The 19,194-nt window shown below is 36.6% G+C and overlaps 1 protein-coding gene across 2 annotated transcripts in view; it reads right to left on the bottom strand.

The window, feature by feature from the left end:
- Positions 1-19,194, bottom strand: part of LOC133639631 (protein EOLA1-like) — a 29,922-nt gene that overhangs the window by 1,563 nt on the left and 9,165 nt on the right. The window lies entirely within an intron of this gene.

The raw sequence follows: 19,194 nt of genomic DNA, 5'->3' as shown, positions 1-19,194 counted from the left end.
CTTGCATGGCAGCTCCCGCCATCAGTGTGTGAATGTGGAAATACTGTCAAAGTGCTTTGAGTACCTTGAAGGTAGAAAAGCGCTATACAAGTATAACCCATTTATCATGATCATTTATATATAAACACCTGAAAGTCTTTATGTCAGCTAAAACCACCAATCTGTTTCACTGGATTCAGAATACAACCAAATTCTGTCTTACCCAACAATGTTAGTATTTGAATATTGTTACTTGAAGACTTATTCCTGGTTACAATTATACTGTTAATAAAGTATTGTCTTATACTTTGCCTAAAATGAGAATGCATCATAATCAGTGGAATGTGGTCCTAACTTTGACCCCTGTTGGCCTTTACAATCTTTATCTTCATCATTTATTTCAACTTCATGTTATTCAAGTATGACATTTTTTAAATGTAATTAATTTCATTGAAAAGCAATTCTATTATGGTCATACTCTTGTTTGCTAGCGGCTACGACTTCAGTACTATTGAAGATCTTTACTCCTTCTCAACTCTGTGCTAATATTCTTTTCACAAAATACAACCAATAGTACGTTAATGTTAAATCTTACTTGTGAAAAGTAATCCCCCGATTCCCATTTTCAACAGTCCGCTCATTTGGGCAGGAACACGCTGAACACCATCTTTGTTTTCTACCTGTCAACTGTCACTTTAGCATCTTTATTTTCTACCTGTCAACTGTCACTTTAGCATCTTTGTTTTCTACCTGTCAACTGTCAGTTTAGCATCTTTGTTTTCAACCTGTCAACTGTCACTTTAGCATCTTTGTTTTCTAGCTGTCAACTGTCACTTTAGCATCTTTGTTTTCTACCTGTCAACTGTCAGTTTAGCATCTTTGTTTTCTACCTGTCAACTGTCACTTTAGCATCTTTTTTTTCCTAGCTGTCAACCGTCAGTTTAGCATCTTTGTGTTCTACCTGTCAACTGTCACTTTAGCATCTTTGTTTTCTAGCTGTCAACTGTCACTTTAGCATCTTTGTTTTCAACCTGTCAACTGTCAGTTTAGCATCTTTGTTTTCTACCTGTCAACTGTCAGTTTAGCATCTTTTTTTTCTAGCTGTCAACTGTCAGTTTAGCATCTTTGTGTTCTACCTGTCAACTGTCAGTTTAGCATCTTTGTTTTCTACCTGTCAACTGTCAGTTTAGCATCTTTGTTTTCTAGCTGTCAACTGTCACTTTAGCATCTTTGTTTTCTACCTGTCAACTGTCACTTTAGCATCTTTGTTTTCTATCTGTCAACTGTCACTTTAGCATCTTTGATTTCAACCTGTCAACTGTCAGTTTAGCATCTTTGTTTTCTACCTGTCAACTGTCAGTTTAGCATCTTTGTTTTCTAGCTGTCAACTGTCACTTTAGCATCTTTGTTTTCTACCTGTCAACTGTCACTTTAGCATCTTTGTTTTCTAGCTGTCAACTGTCACTTTAGCATCTTTGTTTTCAACGTGTCAACTGTCAGTTTAGCATCTTTGTTTTCTACCTGTCAACTGTCAGTTTAGCATCTTTTTTTTCTAGCTGTCAACTGTCACTTTAGCATCTTTGTTTTCTACCTGTCAACTGTCAGTTTAGCATATTTGTTTTCTACCTGTCAACTGTCAGTTTAGCATCTTTGTTTTCTACCTGTCAACTGTCACTTTAGCATCTTTGTTTTCTACCTGTCAACTGTCACTTTAGCATCTTTGTTTTATAGCTGTCAACTGTCACTTTAGCATCTTTGTTTTCAACCTGTCAACTGTCAGTTTAGCATCTTTGTTTTCTACCTGTCAACTGTCAGTTTAGCATCTTTGTTTTCTAGCTGTCAACTGTCACTTTAGCATCTTTGTTTTCTACCTGTCAACTGTCACTTTAGCATCTTTGTTTTCTACCTGTCAACTGTCACTTTAGCATCTTTGTTTTCAACCTGTCAACTGTCAGTTTAGCATCTTTGTTTTCTACCTGTCAACTGTCAGTTTAGTATCTTTTTTTTCTAGCTGTCAACTGTCACTTTAGCATCTTTGTTTTCTACCTGTCAACTGTCAGTTTAGCATCTTTGTTTTCTACCTGTCAACTGTCAGTTTAGCATCTTTGTTTTCTAGCTGTCAACTGTCAGTTTAGCATCTTTGTTTTCTATCTGTCAACTGTCAGTTTAGCATCTTTTTTTTCTAGCTGTCAACTGTCACTTTAGCATCTTTGTTTTCTACCTGTCAACTGTCAGTTTAGCATATTTGTTTTCTACCTGTCAACTGTCAGTTTAGCATCTTTGTTTTCTACCTGTCAACTGTCACTTTAGCACCTTTGTTTTCTACCTGTCAACTGTCACTTTAGCATCTTTGTTTTATAGCTGTCAACTGTCACTTTAGCATCTTTGTTTTCAACCTGTCAACTGTCAGTTCAGCATCTTTGTTTTCTACCTGTCAACTGTCAGTTTAGCATCTTTGTTTTCTAGCTGTCAACTGTCACTTTAGCATCTTTGTTTTCTACCTGTCAACTGTCACTTTAGCATCTTTGTTTTCTACCTGTCAACTGTCACTTTAGCATCTTTGTTTTCAACCTGTCAACTGTCAGTTTAGCATCTTTGTTTTCTACCTGTCAACTGTCAGTTTAGTATCTTTTTTTTCTAGCTGTCAACTGTCACTTTAGCATCTTTGTTTTCTACCTGTCAACTGTCAGTTTAGCATCTTTGTTTTCTACCTGTCAACTGTCAGTTTAGCATCTTTGTTTTCTAGCTGTCAACTGTCAGTTTAGCATCTTTGTTTTCTATCTGTCATCTGTCAGTTTAGCATCTTTGTTTTCTACCTGTCAACTGTCACTTTAGCATCTTTGTTTTCTACCTGTCAACTGTCACTTTAGCATCTTTGTTTTCTACCTGTCAACTGTCACTTTAGCATCTTTGTTTTCTACCTGTCAACTGTCACTTTAGCATCTTTGTTTTCTACCTGTCAACTGTCAGTTTAGCATCTTTGTTTTCTACCTGTCAACTGTCACTTTAGCACCTTTGTTTTCTACCTGTCAACTGTCACTTTAGCATCTTTGTTTTCTACCTGTCAACTGTCAGTTTAGCATCTTTGTTTTATACCTGTCAACTGTCACTTTAGCATCTTTGTTTTCTAGCTGTCAACTGTCAGTTTAGCATCTTTGTTTTCTAGCTGTCAACTGTCACTTTAGTATCTTTGTTTTCTACCTGTCAACTGTCACTTTAGCATCTTTGTTTTCTAGCTGTCAACTGTCACTTTAGCATCTTTGTTTTCAACCTGTCAACCGTCAGTTTAGCATCTTTGTTTTCTACCTGTCAACTGTCAGTTTAGCATCTTTGTTTTCTAACTGTCAACTGTCACTTTAGCATCTTTGTTTTCTAGCTGTCAACTGTCAGTTTAGCATCTTTGTTTTCAACCTGTCAACTGTCACTTTAGCATCTTTGTTTTCTAGCTGTCAACTGTCACTTTAGCATCTTTGTTTTCTAGCTGTCAACTGTCAGTTTAGCATCTTTGTTTTCAAACTGTCAACTGTCACTTTAGCATCTTTTTTTCCTAGCTGTCAACTGTCAGTTTAGCATCTTTGTTTTATACCTGTCAACTGTCACTTTAGCATCTTTGTTTTCTACCTGTCATCTGTCACTTTAGCATCTTTGTTTTCTACCTGTCAACTGTCAGTCTAGCATCTTTGTTTTCTAGCTGTCAACTGTCAGTTTAGCATCTTTGTTTTCTACCTGTCAACTGTCACTTTAGCATCTTTGTTTTCTACCTGTCAACTGTCAGTTTAGCATCTTTTTTTTCTAGCTGTCAACTGTCACTTTAGCATCTTTGTTTTCTACCTGTCAACTGTCACTTTAGCATCTTTGATTTCTACCTGTCAACTGTCACTTTAGCATCTTTGTTTTCTACCTGTCAACTGTCAGTTTAGCATCTTTGTTTTCTAGCTGTCAACTGTCAGTTTAGCATCTTTGTTTTCTAGCTGTCAACTGTCAGTTTAGCATCTTTGTTTTCTACCTGTCAACTGTCACTTTAGCATCTTTGTTTTCTACCTGTCAACTGTCAGTTTAGCATCTTTGTTTTCTACCTGTCAACTGTCAGTTTAGCATCTTTGTTTTCTACCTGTCAACTGTCACTTTAGCATCTTTGTTTTCTACCTGTCAACTGTCAGTTTAGCATCTTTGTTTTCTACCTGTCAACTGTCAGTTTAGCATCTTTGTTTTATACCTGTCAACTGTCACTTTAGCATCTTTGTTTTCTACCTGTCAACTGTCACTTTAGCATCTTTGTTTTCTACCTGTCAACTGTCAGTTTAGCATCTTTGTTTTATACCTGTCAACTGTCACTTTAGCATCTTTGTTTTCTAGCTGTCAACTGTCAGTTTAGCATCTTTGTTTTCTAGCTGTCAACTGTCACTTTAGTATCTTTGTTTTCTACCTGTCAACTGTCACTTTAGCATCTTTGTTTTCTAGCTGTCAACTGTCACTTTAGCATCTTTGTTTTCAACCTGTCAACCGTCAGTTTAGCATCTTTGTTTTCTACCTGTCAACTGTCAGTTTAGCATCTTTGTTTTCTAACTGTCAACTGTCACTTTAGCATCTTTGTTTTCTAGCTGTCAACTGTCAGTTTAGCATCTTTGTTTTCAACCTGTCAACTGTCACTTTAGCATCTTTGTTTTCTAGCTGTCAACTGTCACTTTAGCATCTTTGTTTTCTAGCTGTCAACTGTCAGTTTAGCATCTTTGTTTTCAAACTGTCAACTGTCACTTTAGCATCTTTTTTTCCTAGCTGTCAACTGTCAGTTTAGCATCTTTGTTTTATACCTGTCAACTGTCACTTTAGCATCTTTGTTTTCTACCTGTCAACTGTCACTTTAGCATCTTTGTTTTCTACCTGTCAACTGTCAGTCTAGCATCTTTGTTTTCTAGCTGTCAACTGTCAGTTTAGCATCTTTGTTTTCTACCTGTCAACTGTCACTTTAGCATCTTTGTTTTCTACCTGTCAACTGTCAGTTTAGCATCTTTTTTTTCTAGCTGTCAACTGTCACTTTAGCATCTTTGTTTTCTACCTGTCAACTGTCAGTTTAGCATCTTTGTTTTCTACCTGTCAACCGTCACTTTAGCATCTTTGTTTTCTACCTGTCAACTGTCACTTTCGCATCTTTGTTTTCTACCTGTCAACTGTCAGTTTAGCATCTTTGTTTTATACCTGTCAACTGTCACTTTAGCATCTTTGTTTTCTAGCTGTCAACTGTCAGTTTAGCATCTTTGTTTTCTAGCTGTCAACTGTCAGTTTAGCATCTTTGTTTTCTACCTGTCAACTGTCACTTTAGCATCTTTGTTTTCTACCTGTCAACTGTCAGTTTAGCATCTTTGTTTTCTACCTGTCAACTGTCAGTTTAGCATCTTTGTTTTCTACCTGTCAACTGTCACTTTAGCATCTTTGTTTTCTACCTGTCAACTGTCAGTTTAGCATCTTTGTTTTCTACCTGTCAACTGTCACTTTAACATCTCTGTTTTCTACCTGTCAACTGTCAGTTTAGCATCTTTGTTTTCTAGCTGTCAACTGTCAGTTTAGCATCTTTGTTTTCTAGCTGTCATCTGTCAGTTTAGCATCTTTGTTTTCTACCTGTCAACTGTATCTTTAGCATCTTTGTTTTCTACCTGTCAACTGTCACTTTAGCATCTTTGTTTTCTACCTGTCAACTGTCAGTTTAGCATCTTTGTTTTATACCTGTCAACTGTCACTTTAGCATCTTTGTTTTCTAGCTGTCAACTGTCACTTTAGCATCTTTGTTTTCTACCTGTCAACTGTCACTTTAGCATCTTTGTTTTCTAGCTGTCAACTGTCACTTTAGCATCTTTGTTTTCAACCTGTCAACTGTCAGTTTAGCATCTTTGTTTTCTAACTGTCAACTGTCACTTTAGCATCTTTGTTTTCTAGCTGTCAACTGTCAGTTTAGCATCTTTGTTTTCAACCTGTCAACTGTCACTTTAGCATCTTTGTTTTCTAGCTGTCAACTGTCACTTTAGCATCTTTGTTTTCTAGCTGTCAACCGTCAGTTTAGCATCTTTGTTTTCAAACTGTCAACTGTCACTTTAGCATCTTTTTTTCCTAGCTGTCAACTGTCAGTTTAGCATCTTTGTTTTATACCTGTCAACTGTCACTTTAGCATCTTTGTTTTCTACCTGTCAACTGTCAGTTTAGCATCTTTTTTTTCTAGCTGTCAACTGTCACTTTAGCATCTTTGTTTTCTACCTGTCAACTGTCACTTTAGCATCTTTGTTTTCTACCTGTCAACTGTCAGTTTAGCATCTTTTTTTTCTAGCTGTCAACTGTCACTTTAGCATCTTTTTTTTCTAGCTGTCAACTGTCACTTTAGCATCTTTGTTTTCTACCTGTCAACTGTCAGTTTAGCATATTTGTTTTCTACCTGTCAACTGTCAGTTTAGCATCTTTGTTTTCTACCTGTCAACTGTCACTTTAGCATCTTTGTTTTCTACCTGTCAACTGTCACTTTAGCATCTTTGTTTTATAGCTGTCAACTGTCACTTTAGCATCTTTGTTTTCAACCTGTCAACTGTCAGTTTAGCATCTTTGTTTTCTACCTGTCAACTGTCAGTTTAGCATCTTTGTTTTCTAGCTGTCAACTGTCACTTTAGCATCTTTGTTTTCTACCTGTCAACTGTCACTTTAGCATCTTTGTTTTCTACCTGTCAACTGTCACTTTAGCATCTTTGTTTTCAACCTGTCAACTGTCAGTTTAGCATCTTTGTTTTCTACCTGTCAACTGTCAGTTTAGTATCTTTTTTTTCTAGCTGTCAACTGTCACTTTAGCATCTTTGTTTTCTACCTGTCAACTGTCAGTTTAGCATCTTTGTTTTCTACCTGTCAACTGTCAGTTTAGCATCTTTGTTTTCTAGCTGTCAACTGTCAGTTTAGCATCTTTGTTTTCTATCTGTCAACTGTCAGTTTAGCATCTTTTTTTTCTAGCTGTCAACTGTCACTTTAGCATCTTTGTTTTCTACCTGTCAACTGTCAGTTTAGCATATTTGTTTTCTACCTGTCAACTGTCAGTTTAGCATCTTTGTTTTCTACCTGTCAACTGTCACTTTAGCACCTTTGTTTTCTACCTGTCAACTGTCACTTTAGCATCTTTGTTTTATAGCTGTCAACTGTCACTTTAGCATCTTTGTTTTCAACCTGTCAACTGTCAGTTCAGCATCTTTGTTTTCTACCTGTCAACTGTCAGTTTAGCATCTTTGTTTTCTAGCTGTCAACTGTCACTTTAGCATCTTTGTTTTCTACCTGTCAACTGTCACTTTAGCATCTTTGTTTTCTACCTGTCAACTGTCACTTTAGCATCTTTGTTTTCAACCTGTCAACTGTCAGTTTAGCATCTTTGTTTTCTACCTGTCAACTGTCAGTTTAGTATCTTTTTTTTCTAGCTGTCAACTGTCACTTTAGCATCTTTGTTTTCTACCTGTCAACTGTCAGTTTAGCATCTTTGTTTTCTACCTGTCAACTGTCAGTTTAGCATCTTTGTTTTCTAGCTGTCAACTGTCAGTTTAGCATCTTTGTTTTCTATCTGTCATCTGTCAGTTTAGCATCTTTGTTTTCTACCTGTCAACTGTCACTTTAGCATCTTTGTTTTCTACCTGTCAACTGTCACTTTAGCATCTTTGTTTTCTACCTGTCAACTGTCACTTTAGCATCTTTGTTTTCTACCTGTCAACTGTCACTTTAGCATCTTTGTTTTCTACCTGTCAACTGTCAGTTTAGCATCTTTGTTTTCTACCTGTCAACTGTCACTTTAGCACCTTTGTTTTCTACCTGTCAACTGTCACTTTAGCATCTTTGTTTTCTACCTGTCAACTGTCAGTTTAGCATCTTTGTTTTATACCTGTCAACTGTCACTTTAGCATCTTTGTTTTCTAGCTGTCAACTGTCAGTTTAGCATCTTTGTTTTCTAGCTGTCAACTGTCACTTTAGTATCTTTGTTTTCTACCTGTCAACTGTCACTTTAGCATCTTTGTTTTCTAGCTGTCAACTGTCACTTTAGCATCTTTGTTTTCAACCTGTCAACCGTCAGTTTAGCATCTTTGTTTTCTACCTGTCAACTGTCAGTTTAGCATCTTTGTTTTCTAACTGTCAACTGTCACTTTAGCATCTTTGTTTTCTAGCTGTCAACTGTCAGTTTAGCATCTTTGTTTTCAACCTGTCAACTGTCACTTTAGCATCTTTGTTTTCTAGCTGTCAACTGTCACTTTAGCATCTTTGTTTTCTAGCTGTCAACTGTCAGTTTAGCATCTTTGTTTTCAAACTGTCAACTGTCACTTTAGCATCTTTTTTTCCTAGCTGTCAACTGTCAGTTTAGCATCTTTGTTTTATACCTGTCAACTGTCACTTTAGCATCTTTGTTTTCTACCTGTCATCTGTCACTTTAGCATCTTTGTTTTCTACCTGTCAACTGTCAGTCTAGCATCTTTGTTTTCTAGCTGTCAACTGTCAGTTTAGCATCTTTGTTTTCTACCTGTCAACTGTCACTTTAGCATCTTTGTTTTCTACCTGTCAACTGTCAGTTTAGCATCTTTTTTTTCTAGCTGTCAACTGTCACTTTAGCATCTTTGTTTTCTACCTGTCAACTGTCACTTTAGCATCTTTGATTTCTACCTGTCAACTGTCACTTTAGCATCTTTGTTTTCTACCTGTCAACTGTCAGTTTAGCATCTTTGTTTTCTAGCTGTCAACTGTCAGTTTAGCATCTTTGTTTTCTAGCTGTCAACTGTCAGTTTAGCATCTTTGTTTTCTACCTGTCAACTGTCACTTTAGCATCTTTGTTTTCTACCTGTCAACTGTCAGTTTAGCATCTTTGTTTTCTACCTGTCAACTGTCAGTTTAGCATCTTTGTTTTCTACCTGTCAACTGTCACTTTAGCATCTTTGTTTTCTACCTGTCAACTGTCAGTTTAGCATCTTTGTTTTCTACCTGTCAACTGTCAGTTTAGCATCTTTGTTTTATACCTGTCAACTGTCACTTTAGCATCTTTGTTTTCTACCTGTCAACTGTCACTTTAGCATCTTTGTTTTCTACCTGTCAACTGTCAGTTTAGCATCTTTGTTTTATACCTGTCAACTGTCACTTTAGCATCTTTGTTTTCTAGCTGTCAACTGTCAGTTTAGCATCTTTGTTTTCTAGCTGTCAACTGTCACTTTAGTATCTTTGTTTTCTACCTGTCAACTGTCACTTTAGCATCTTTGTTTTCTAGCTGTCAACTGTCACTTTAGCATCTTTGTTTTCAACCTGTCAACCGTCAGTTTAGCATCTTTGTTTTCTACCTGTCAACTGTCAGTTTAGCATCTTTGTTTTCTAACTGTCAACTGTCACTTTAGCATCTTTGTTTTCTAGCTGTCAACTGTCAGTTTAGCATCTTTGTTTTCAACCTGTCAACTGTCACTTTAGCATCTTTGTTTTCTAGCTGTCAACTGTCACTTTAGCATCTTTGTTTTCTAGCTGTCAACTGTCAGTTTAGCATCTTTGTTTTCAAACTGTCAACTGTCACTTTAGCATCTTTTTTTCCTAGCTGTCAACTGTCAGTTTAGCATCTTTGTTTTATACCTGTCAACTGTCACTTTAGCATCTTTGTTTTCTACCTGTCAACTGTCACTTTAGCATCTTTGTTTTCTACCTGTCAACTGTCAGTCTAGCATCTTTGTTTTCTAGCTGTCAACTGTCAGTTTAGCATCTTTGTTTTCTACCTGTCAACTGTCACTTTAGCATCTTTGTTTTCTACCTGTCAACTGTCAGTTTAGCATCTTTTTTTTCTAGCTGTCAACTGTCACTTTAGCATCTTTGTTTTCTACCTGTCAACTGTCAGTTTAGCATCTTTGTTTTCTACCTGTCAACCGTCACTTTAGCATCTTTGTTTTCTACCTGTCAACTGTCACTTTAGCATCTTTGTTTTCTACCTGTCAACTGTCAGTTTAGCATCTTTGTTTTATACCTGTCAACTGTCACTTTAGCATCTTTGTTTTCTAGCTGTCAACTGTCAGTTTAGCATCTTTGTTTTCTAGCTGTCAACTGTCAGTTTAGCATCTTTGTTTTCTACCTGTCAACTGTCACTTTAGCATCTTTGTTTTCTACCTGTCAACTGTCAGTTTAGCATCTTTGTTTTCTACCTGTCAACTGTCAGTTTAGCATCTTTGTTTTCTACCTGTCAACTGTCACTTTAGCATCTTTGTTTTCTACCTGTCAACTGTCAGTTTAGCATCTTTGTTTTCTACCTGTCAACTGTCACTTTAACATCTCTGTTTTCTACCTGTCAACTGTCAGTTTAGCATCTTTGTTTTCTAGCTGTCAACTGTCAGTTTAGCATCTTTGTTTTCTAGCTGTCATCTGTCAGTTTAGCATCTTTGTTTTCTACCTGTCAACTGTATCTTTAGCATCTTTGTTTTCTACCTGTCAACTGTCACTTTAGCATCTTTGTTTTCTACCTGTCAACTGTCAGTTTAGCATCTTTGTTTTATACCTGTCAACTGTCACTTTAGCATCTTTGTTTTCTAGCTGTCAACTGTCACTTTAGCATCTTTGTTTTCTACCTGTCAACTGTCACTTTAGCATCTTTGTTTTCTAGCTGTCAACTGTCACTTTAGCATCTTTGTTTTCAACCTGTCAACTGTCAGTTTAGCATCTTTGTTTTCTAACTGTCAACTGTCACTTTAGCATCTTTGTTTTCTAGCTGTCAACTGTCAGTTTAGCATCTTTGTTTTCAACCTGTCAACTGTCACTTTAGCATCTTTGTTTTCTAGCTGTCAACTGTCACTTTAGCATCTTTGTTTTCTAGCTGTCAACCGTCAGTTTAGCATCTTTGTTTTCAAACTGTCAACTGTCACTTTAGCATCTTTTTTTCCTAGCTGTCAACTGTCAGTTTAGCATCTTTGTTTTATACCTGTCAACTGTCACTTTAGCATCTTTGTTTTCTACCTGTCAACTGTCAGTTTAGCATCTTTTTTTTCTAGCTGTCAACTGTCACTTTAGCATCTTTGTTTTCTACCTGTCAACTGTCACTTTAGCATCTTTGTTTTCTACCTGTCAACTGTCAGTTTAGCATCTTTTTTTTCTAGCTGTCAACTGTCACTTTAGCATCTTTTTTTTCTAGCTGTCAACTGTCACTTTAGCATCTTTGTTTTCTACCTGTCAACTGTCAGTTTAGCATATTTGTTTTCTACCTGTCAACTGTCAGTTTAGCATCTTTGTTTTCTACCTGTCAACTGTCACTTTAGCATCTTTGTTTTCTACCTGTCAACTGTCACTTTAGCATCTTTGTTTTATAGCTGTCAACTGTCACTTTAGCATCTTTGTTTTCAACCTGTCAACTGTCAGTTTAGCATCTTTGTTTTCTACCTGTCAACTGTCAGTTTAGCATCTTTGTTTTCTAGCTGTCAACTGTCACTTTAGCATCTTTGTTTTCTACCTGTCAACTGTCACTTTAGCATCTTTGTTTTCTACCTGTCAACTGTCACTTTAGCATCTTTGTTTTCAACCTGTCAACTGTCAGTTTAGCATCTTTGTTTTCTACCTGTCAACTGTCAGTTTAGTATCTTTTTTTTCTAGCTGTCAACTGTCACTTTAGCATCTTTGTTTTCTACCTGTCAACTGTCAGTTTAGCATCTTTGTTTTCTACCTGTCAACTGTCAGTTTAGCATCTTTGTTTTCTAGCTGTCAACTGTCAGTTTAGCATCTTTGTTTTCTATCTGTCAACTGTCAGTTTAGCATCTTTTTTTTCTAGCTGTCAACTGTCACTTTAGCATCTTTGTTTTCTACCTGTCAACTGTCAGTTTAGCATATTTGTTTTCTACCTGTCAACTGTCAGTTTAGCATCTTTGTTTTCTACCTGTCAACTGTCACTTTAGCACCTTTGTTTTCTACCTGTCAACTGTCACTTTAGCATCTTTGTTTTATAGCTGTCAACTGTCACTTTAGCATCTTTGTTTTCAACCTGTCAACTGTCAGTTCAGCATCTTTGTTTTCTACCTGTCAACTGTCAGTTTAGCATCTTTGTTTTCTAGCTGTCAACTGTCACTTTAGCATCTTTGTTTTCTACCTGTCAACTGTCACTTTAGCATCTTTGTTTTCTACCTGTCAACTGTCACTTTAGCATCTTTGTTTTCAACCTGTCAACTGTCAGTTTAGCATCTTTGTTTTCTACCTGTCAACTGTCAGTTTAGTATCTTTTTTTTCTAGCTGTCAACTGTCACTTTAGCATCTTTGTTTTCTACCTGTCAACTGTCAGTTTAGCATCTTTGTTTTCTACCTGTCAACTGTCAGTTTAGCATCTTTGTTTTCTAGCTGTCAACTGTCAGTTTAGCATCTTTGTTTTCTATCTGTCATCTGTCAGTTTAGCATCTTTGTTTTCTACCTGTCAACTGTCACTTTAGCATCTTTGTTTTCTACCTGTCAACTGTCACTTTAGCATCTTTGTTTTCTACCTGTCAACTGTCACTTTAGCATCTTTGTTTTCTACCTGTCAACTGTCACTTTAGCATCTTTGTTTTCTACCTGTCAACTGTCAGTTTAGCATCTTTGTTTTCTACCTGTCAACTGTCACTTTAGCACCTTTGTTTTCTACCTGTCAACTGTCACTTTAGCATCTTTGTTTTCTACCTGTCAACTGTCAGTTTAGCATCTTTGTTTTATACCTGTCAACTGTCACTTTAGCATCTTTGTTTTCTAGCTGTCAACTGTCAGTTTAGCATCTTTGTTTTCTAGCTGTCAACTGTCACTTTAGTATCTTTGTTTTCTACCTGTCAACTGTCACTTTAGCATCTTTGTTTTCTAGCTGTCAACTGTCACTTTAGCATCTTTGTTTTCAACCTGTCAACCGTCAGTTTAGCATCTTTGTTTTCTACCTGTCAACTGTCAGTTTAGCATCTTTGTTTTCTAACTGTCAACTGTCACTTTAGCATCTTTGTTTTCTAGCTGTCAACTGTCAGTTTAGCATCTTTGTTTTCAACCTGTCAACTGTCACTTTAGCATCTTTGTTTTCTAGCTGTCAACTGTCACTTTAGCATCTTTGTTTTCTAGCTGTCAACTGTCAGTTTAGCATCTTTGTTTTCAAACTGTCAACTGTCACTTTAGCATCTTTTTTTCCTAGCTGTCAACTGTCAGTTTAGCATCTTTGTTTTATACCTGTCAACTGTCACTTTAGCATCTTTGTTTTCTACCTGTCATCTGTCACTTTAGCATCTTTGTTTTCTACCTGTCAACTGTCAGTCTAGCATCTTTGTTTTCTAGCTGTCAACTGTCAGTTTAGCATCTTTGTTTTCTACCTGTCAACTGTCACTTTAGCATCTTTGTTTTCTACCTGTCAACTGTCAGTTTAGCATCTTTTTTTTCTAGCTGTCAACTGTCACTTTAGCATCTTTGTTTTCTACCTGTCAACTGTCACTTTAGCATCTTTGATTTCTACCTGTCAACTGTCACTTTAGCATCTTTGTTTTCTACCTGTCAACTGTCAGTTTAGCATCTTTGTTTTCTAGCTGTCAACTGTCAGTTTAGCATCTTTGTTTTCTAGCTGTCAACTGTCAGTTTAGCATCTTTGTTTTCTACCTGTCAACTGTCACTTTAGCATCTTTGTTTTCTACCTGTCAACTGTCAGTTTAGCATCTTTGTTTTCTACCTGTCAACTGTCAGTTTAGCATCTTTGTTTTCTACCTGTCAACTGTCACTTTAGCATCTTTGTTTTCTACCTGTCAACTGTCAGTTTAGCATCTTTGTTTTCTACCTGTCAACTGTCAGTTTAGCATCTTTGTTTTATACCTGTCAACTGTCACTTTAGCATCTTTGTTTTCTACCTGTCAACTGTCACTTTAGCATCTTTGTTTTCTACCTGTCAACTGTCAGTTTAGCATCTTTGTTTTATACCTGTCAACTGTCAGTTTAGCATCTTTGTTTTCTAGCTGTCAACTGTCAGTTTAGCATCTTTGTTTTCTAGCTGTCAACTGTCACTTTAGTATCTTTGTTTTCTACCTGTCAACTGTCACTTTAGCATCTTTGTTTTCTAGCTGTCAACTGTCACTTTAGCATCTTTGTTTTCAACCTGTCAACCGTCAGTTTAGCATCTTTGTTTTCTACCTGTCAACTGTCAGTTTAGCATCTTTGTTTTCTAACTGTCAACTGTCACTTTAGCATCTTTGTTTTCTAGCTGTCAACTGTCAGTTTAGCATCTTTGTTTTCAACCTGTCAACTGTCACTTTAGCATCTTTGTTTTCTAGCTGTCAACTGTCACTTTAGCATCTTTGTTTTCTAGCTGTCAACTGTCAGTTTAGCATCTTTGTTTTCAAACTGTCAACTGTCACTTTAGCATCTTTTTTTCCTAGCTGTCAACTGTCAGTTTAGCATCTTTGTTTTATACCTGTCAACTGTCACTTTAGCATCTTTGTTTTCTACCTGTCAACTGTCACTTTAGCATCTTTGTTTTCTACCTGTCAACTGTCAGTCTAGCATCTTTGTTTTCTAGCTGTCAACTGTCAGTTTAGCATCTTTGTTTTCTACCTGTCAACTGTCACTTTAGCATCTTTGTTTTCTACCTGTCAACTGTCAGTTTAGCATCTTTTTTTTCTAGCTGTCAACTGTCACTTTAGCATCTTTGTTTTCTACCTGTCAACTGTCAGTTTAGCATCTTTGTTTTCTACCTGTCAACCGTCACTTTAGCATCTTTGTTTTCTACCTGTCAACTGTCACTTTAGCATCTTTGTTTTCTACCTGTCAACTGTCAGTTTAGCATCTTTGTTTTATACCTGTCAACTGTCACTTTAGCATCTTTGTTTTCTAGCTGTCAACTGTCAGTTTAGCATCTTTGTTTTCTAGCTGTCAACTGTCAGTTTAGCATCTTTGTTTTCTACCTGTCAACTGTCACTTTAGCATCTTTGTTTTCTACCTGTCAACTGTCAGTTTAGCATCTTTGTTTTCTACCTGTCAACTGTCAGTTTAGCATCTTTGTTTTCTACCTGTCAACTGTCACTTTAGCATCTTTGTTTTCTACCTGTCAACTGTCAGTTTAGCATCTTTGTTTTCTACCTGTCAACTGTCACTTTAACATCTTTGTTTTCTACCTGTCAACTGTCAGTTTAGCATCTTTGTTTTCTAGCTGTCAACTGTCAGTTTAGCATCTTTGTTTTCTAGCTGTCATCTGTCAGTTTAGCATCTTTGTTTTCTACCTGTCAACTGTATCTTTAGCATCTTTGTTTTCTACCTGTCAACTGTCACTTTAGCATCTTTGTTTTCTACCTGTCAACTGTCAGTTTAGCATCTTTGTTTTATACCTGTCAACTGTCACTTTAGCATCTTTGTTTTCTAGCTGTCAACTGTCACTTTAGCATCTTTGTTTTCTACCTGTCAACTGTCACTTTAGCATCTTTGTTTTCTAGCTGTCAACTGTCACTTTAGCATCTTTGTTTTCAACCTGTCAACTGTCAGTTTAGCATCTTTGTTTTCTAACTGTCAACTGTCACTTTAGCATCTTTGTTTTCTAGCTGTCAACTGTCAGTTTAGCATCTTTGTTTTCAACCTGTCAACTGTCACTTTAGCATCTTTGTTTTCTAGCTGTCAACTGTCACTTTAGCATCTTTGTTTTCTAGCTGTCAACCGTCAGTTTAGCATCTTTGTTTTCAAACTGTCAACTGTCACTTTAGCATCTTTTTTTCCTAGCTGTCAACTGTCAGTTTAGCATCTTTGTTTTATACCTGTCAACTGTCACTTTAGCATCTTTGTTTTCTACCTGTCAACTGTCAGTTTAGCATCTTTTTTTTCTAGCTGTCAACTGTCACTTTAGCATCTTTGTTTTCTACCTGTCAACTGTCACTTTAGCATCTTTGTTTTCTACCTGTCAACTGTCAGTTTAGCATCTTTTTTTTCTAGCTGTCAACTGTCACTTTAGCATCTTTTTTTTCTAGCTGTCAACTGTCACTTTAGCATCTTTGTTTTCTACCTGTCAACTGTCAGTTTAGCATCTTTGTTTTCTACCTGTCAACTGTCAGTTTAGCATCTTTGTTTTCTAGCTGTCAACTGTCACTTTAGCATCTTTGTTTTCTACCTGTCAACTGTCACTTTAGCATCTTTGTTTTCTATCTGTCAACTGTCACTTTAGCATCTTTGATTTCAACCTGTCAACTGTCAGTTTAGCATCTTTGTTTTCTACCTGTCAACTGTCAGTTTAGCATCTTTGTTTTCTAGCTGTCAACTGTCACTTTAGCATCTTTGTTTTCTACCTGTCAACTGTCACTTTAGCATCTTTGTTTTCTAGCTGTCAACTGTCACTTTAGCATCTTTGTTTTCAACGTGTCAACTGTCAGTTTAGCATCTTTGTTTTCTACCTGTCAACTGTCAGTTTAGCATCTTTTTTTTCTAGCTGTCAACTGTCACTTTAGCATCTTTGTTTTCTACCTGTCAACTGTCAGTTTAGCATATTTGTTTTCTACCTGTCAACTGTCAGTTTAGCATCTTTGTTTTCTACCTGTCAACTGTCACTCTAGCATCTTTGTTTTCTACCTGTCAACTGTCACTTTAGCATCTTTGTTTTATAGCTGTCAACTGTCACTTTAGCATCTTTGTTTTCAACCTGTCAACTGTCAGTTTAGCATCTTTGTTTTCTACCTGTCAACTGTCAGTTTAGCATCTTTGTTTTATAGCTGTCAACTGTCACTTTAGCATCTTTGTTTTCTACCTGTCAACTGTCACTTTAGCATCTTTGTTTTCTACCTGTCAACTGTCACTTTAGCATCTTTGTTTTCAACCTGTCAACTGTCAGTTTAGCATCTTTGTTTTCTACCTGTCAACTGTCAGTTTAGTATCTTTTTTTTCTAGCTGTCAACTGTCACTTTAGCATCTTTGTTTTCTACCTGTCAACTGTCAGTTTAGCATCTTTGTTTTCTACCTGTCAACTGTCAGTTTAGCATCTTTGTTTTCTAGCTGTCAACTGTCAGTTTAGCATCTTTGTTTTCTATCTGTCAACTGTCAGTTTAGCATCTTTTTTTCTACCTGTCAACTGTCACTTTAGCATCTTTGTTTTCTACCTGTCAACTGTCAGTTTAGCATATTTGTTTTCTACCTGTCAACTGTCAGTTTAGCATCTTTGTTTTCTACCTGTCAACTGTCACTTTAGCACCTTTGTTTTCTACCTGTCAACTGTCACTTTAGCATCTTTGTTTTATAGCTGTCAACTGTCACTTTAGCATCTTTGTTTTCAACCTGTCAACTGTCAGTTCAGCATCTTTGTTTTCTACCTGTCAACTGTCAGTTTAGCATCTTTGTTTTCTAGCTGTCAACTGTCACTTTAGCATCTTTGTTTTCTACCTGTCAACTGTCACTTTAGCATCTTTGTTTTCTACCTGTCAACTGTCACTTTAGCATCTTTGTTTTCAACCTGTCAACTGTCAGTTTAGCATCTTTGTTTTCTACCTGTCAACTGTCAGTTTAGTATATTTTTTTTCTAGCTGTCAACTGTCACTTTAGCATCTTTGTTTTCTACCTGTCAACTGTCAGTTTAGCATCTTTGTTTTCTACCTGTCAACTGTCAGTTTAGCATCTTTGTTTTCTAGCTGTCAACTGTCAGTTTAGCATCTTTGTTTTCTATCTGTCATCTGTCAGTTTAGCATCTTTGTTTTCTACCTGTCAACTGTCACTTTAGCATCTTTGTTTTCTACCTGTCAACTGTCACTTTAGCATCTTTGTTTTCTACCTGTCAACTGTCACTTTAGCATCTTTGTTTTCTACCTGTCAACTGTCACTTTAGCATCTTTGTTTTCTACCTGTCAACTGTCAGTTTAGCATCTTTGTTTTCTACCTGTCAACTGTCACTTTAGCACCTTTGTTTTCTACCTGTCAACTGTCACTTTAGCATCTTTGTTTTCTACCTGTCAACTGTCAGTTTAGCATCTTTGTTTTATACCTGTCAACTGTCACTTTAGCATCTTTGTTTTCTAGCTGTCAACTGTCAGTTTAGCATCTTTGTTTTCTAGCTGTCAACTGTCACTTTAGTATCTTTGTTTTCTACCTGTCAACTGTCACTTTAGCATCTTTGTTTTCTAGCTGTCAACTGTCACTTTAGCATCTTTGTTTTCAACCTGTCAACCGTCAGTTTAGCATCTTTGTTTTCTACCTGTCAACTGTCAGTTTAGCATCTTTGTTTTCTAACTGTCAACTGTCACTTTAGCATCTTTGTTTTCTAGCTGTCAACTGTCAGTTTAGCATCTTTGTTTTCAACCTGTCAACTGTCACTTTAGCATCTTTGTTTTCTAGCTGTCAACTGTCACTTTAGCATCTTTGTTTTCTAGCTGTCAACTGTCAGTTTAGCATCTTTGTTTTCAAACTGTCAACTGTCACTTTAGCATCTTTTTTTCCTAGCTGTCAACTGTCAGTTTAGCATCTTTGTTTTATACCTGTCAACTGTCACTTTAGCATCTTTGTTTTCTACCTGTCATCTGTCACTTTAGCATCTTTGTTTTCTACCTGTCAACTGTCAGTCTAGCATCTTTGTTTTCTAGCTGTCAACTGTCAGTTTAGCATCTTTGTTTTCTACCTGTCAACTGTCACTTTAGCATCTTTGTTTTCTACCTGTCAACTGTCAGTTTAGCATCTTTTTTTCTAGCTGTCAACTGTCACTTTAGCATCTTTGTTTTCTACCTGTCAACTGTCACTTTAGCATCTTTGATTTCTACCTGTCAACTGTCACTTTAGCATCTTTGTTTTCTACCTGTCAACTGTCAGTTTAGCATCTTTGTTTTCTAGCTGTCAACTGTCAGTTTAGCATCTTTGTTTTCTAGCTGTCAACTGTCAGTTTAGCATCTTTGTTTTCTACCTGTCAACTGTCACTTTAGCATCTTTGTTTTCTACCTGTCAACTGTCAGTTTAGCATCTTTGTTTTCTACCTGTCAACTGTCAGTTTAGCATCTTTGTTTTCTACCTGTCAACTGTCACTTTAGCATCTTTGTTTTCTACCTGTCAACTGTCAGTTTAGCATCTTTGTTTTCTACCTGTCAACTGTCAGTTTAGCATCTTTGTTTTATACCTGTCAACTGTCACTTTAGCATCTTTGTTTTCTACCTGTCAACTGTCACTTTAGCATCTTTGTTTTCTACCTGTCAACTGTCAGTTTAGCATCTTTGTTTTATACCTGTCAACTGTCACTTTAGCATCTTTGTTTTCTAGCTGTCAACTGTCAGTTTAGCA

This window comes from Entelurus aequoreus, linkage group LG22 (assembly GCF_033978785.1).
Source record: "Entelurus aequoreus isolate RoL-2023_Sb linkage group LG22, RoL_Eaeq_v1.1, whole genome shotgun sequence".
In the NCBI taxonomy this organism is placed as follows: domain Eukaryota; kingdom Metazoa; phylum Chordata; class Actinopteri; order Syngnathiformes; family Syngnathidae; genus Entelurus; species Entelurus aequoreus.
Note: the sequence above shows the minus strand (reverse complement) of the source record. Positions and strands in the feature narration are given on the sequence as shown.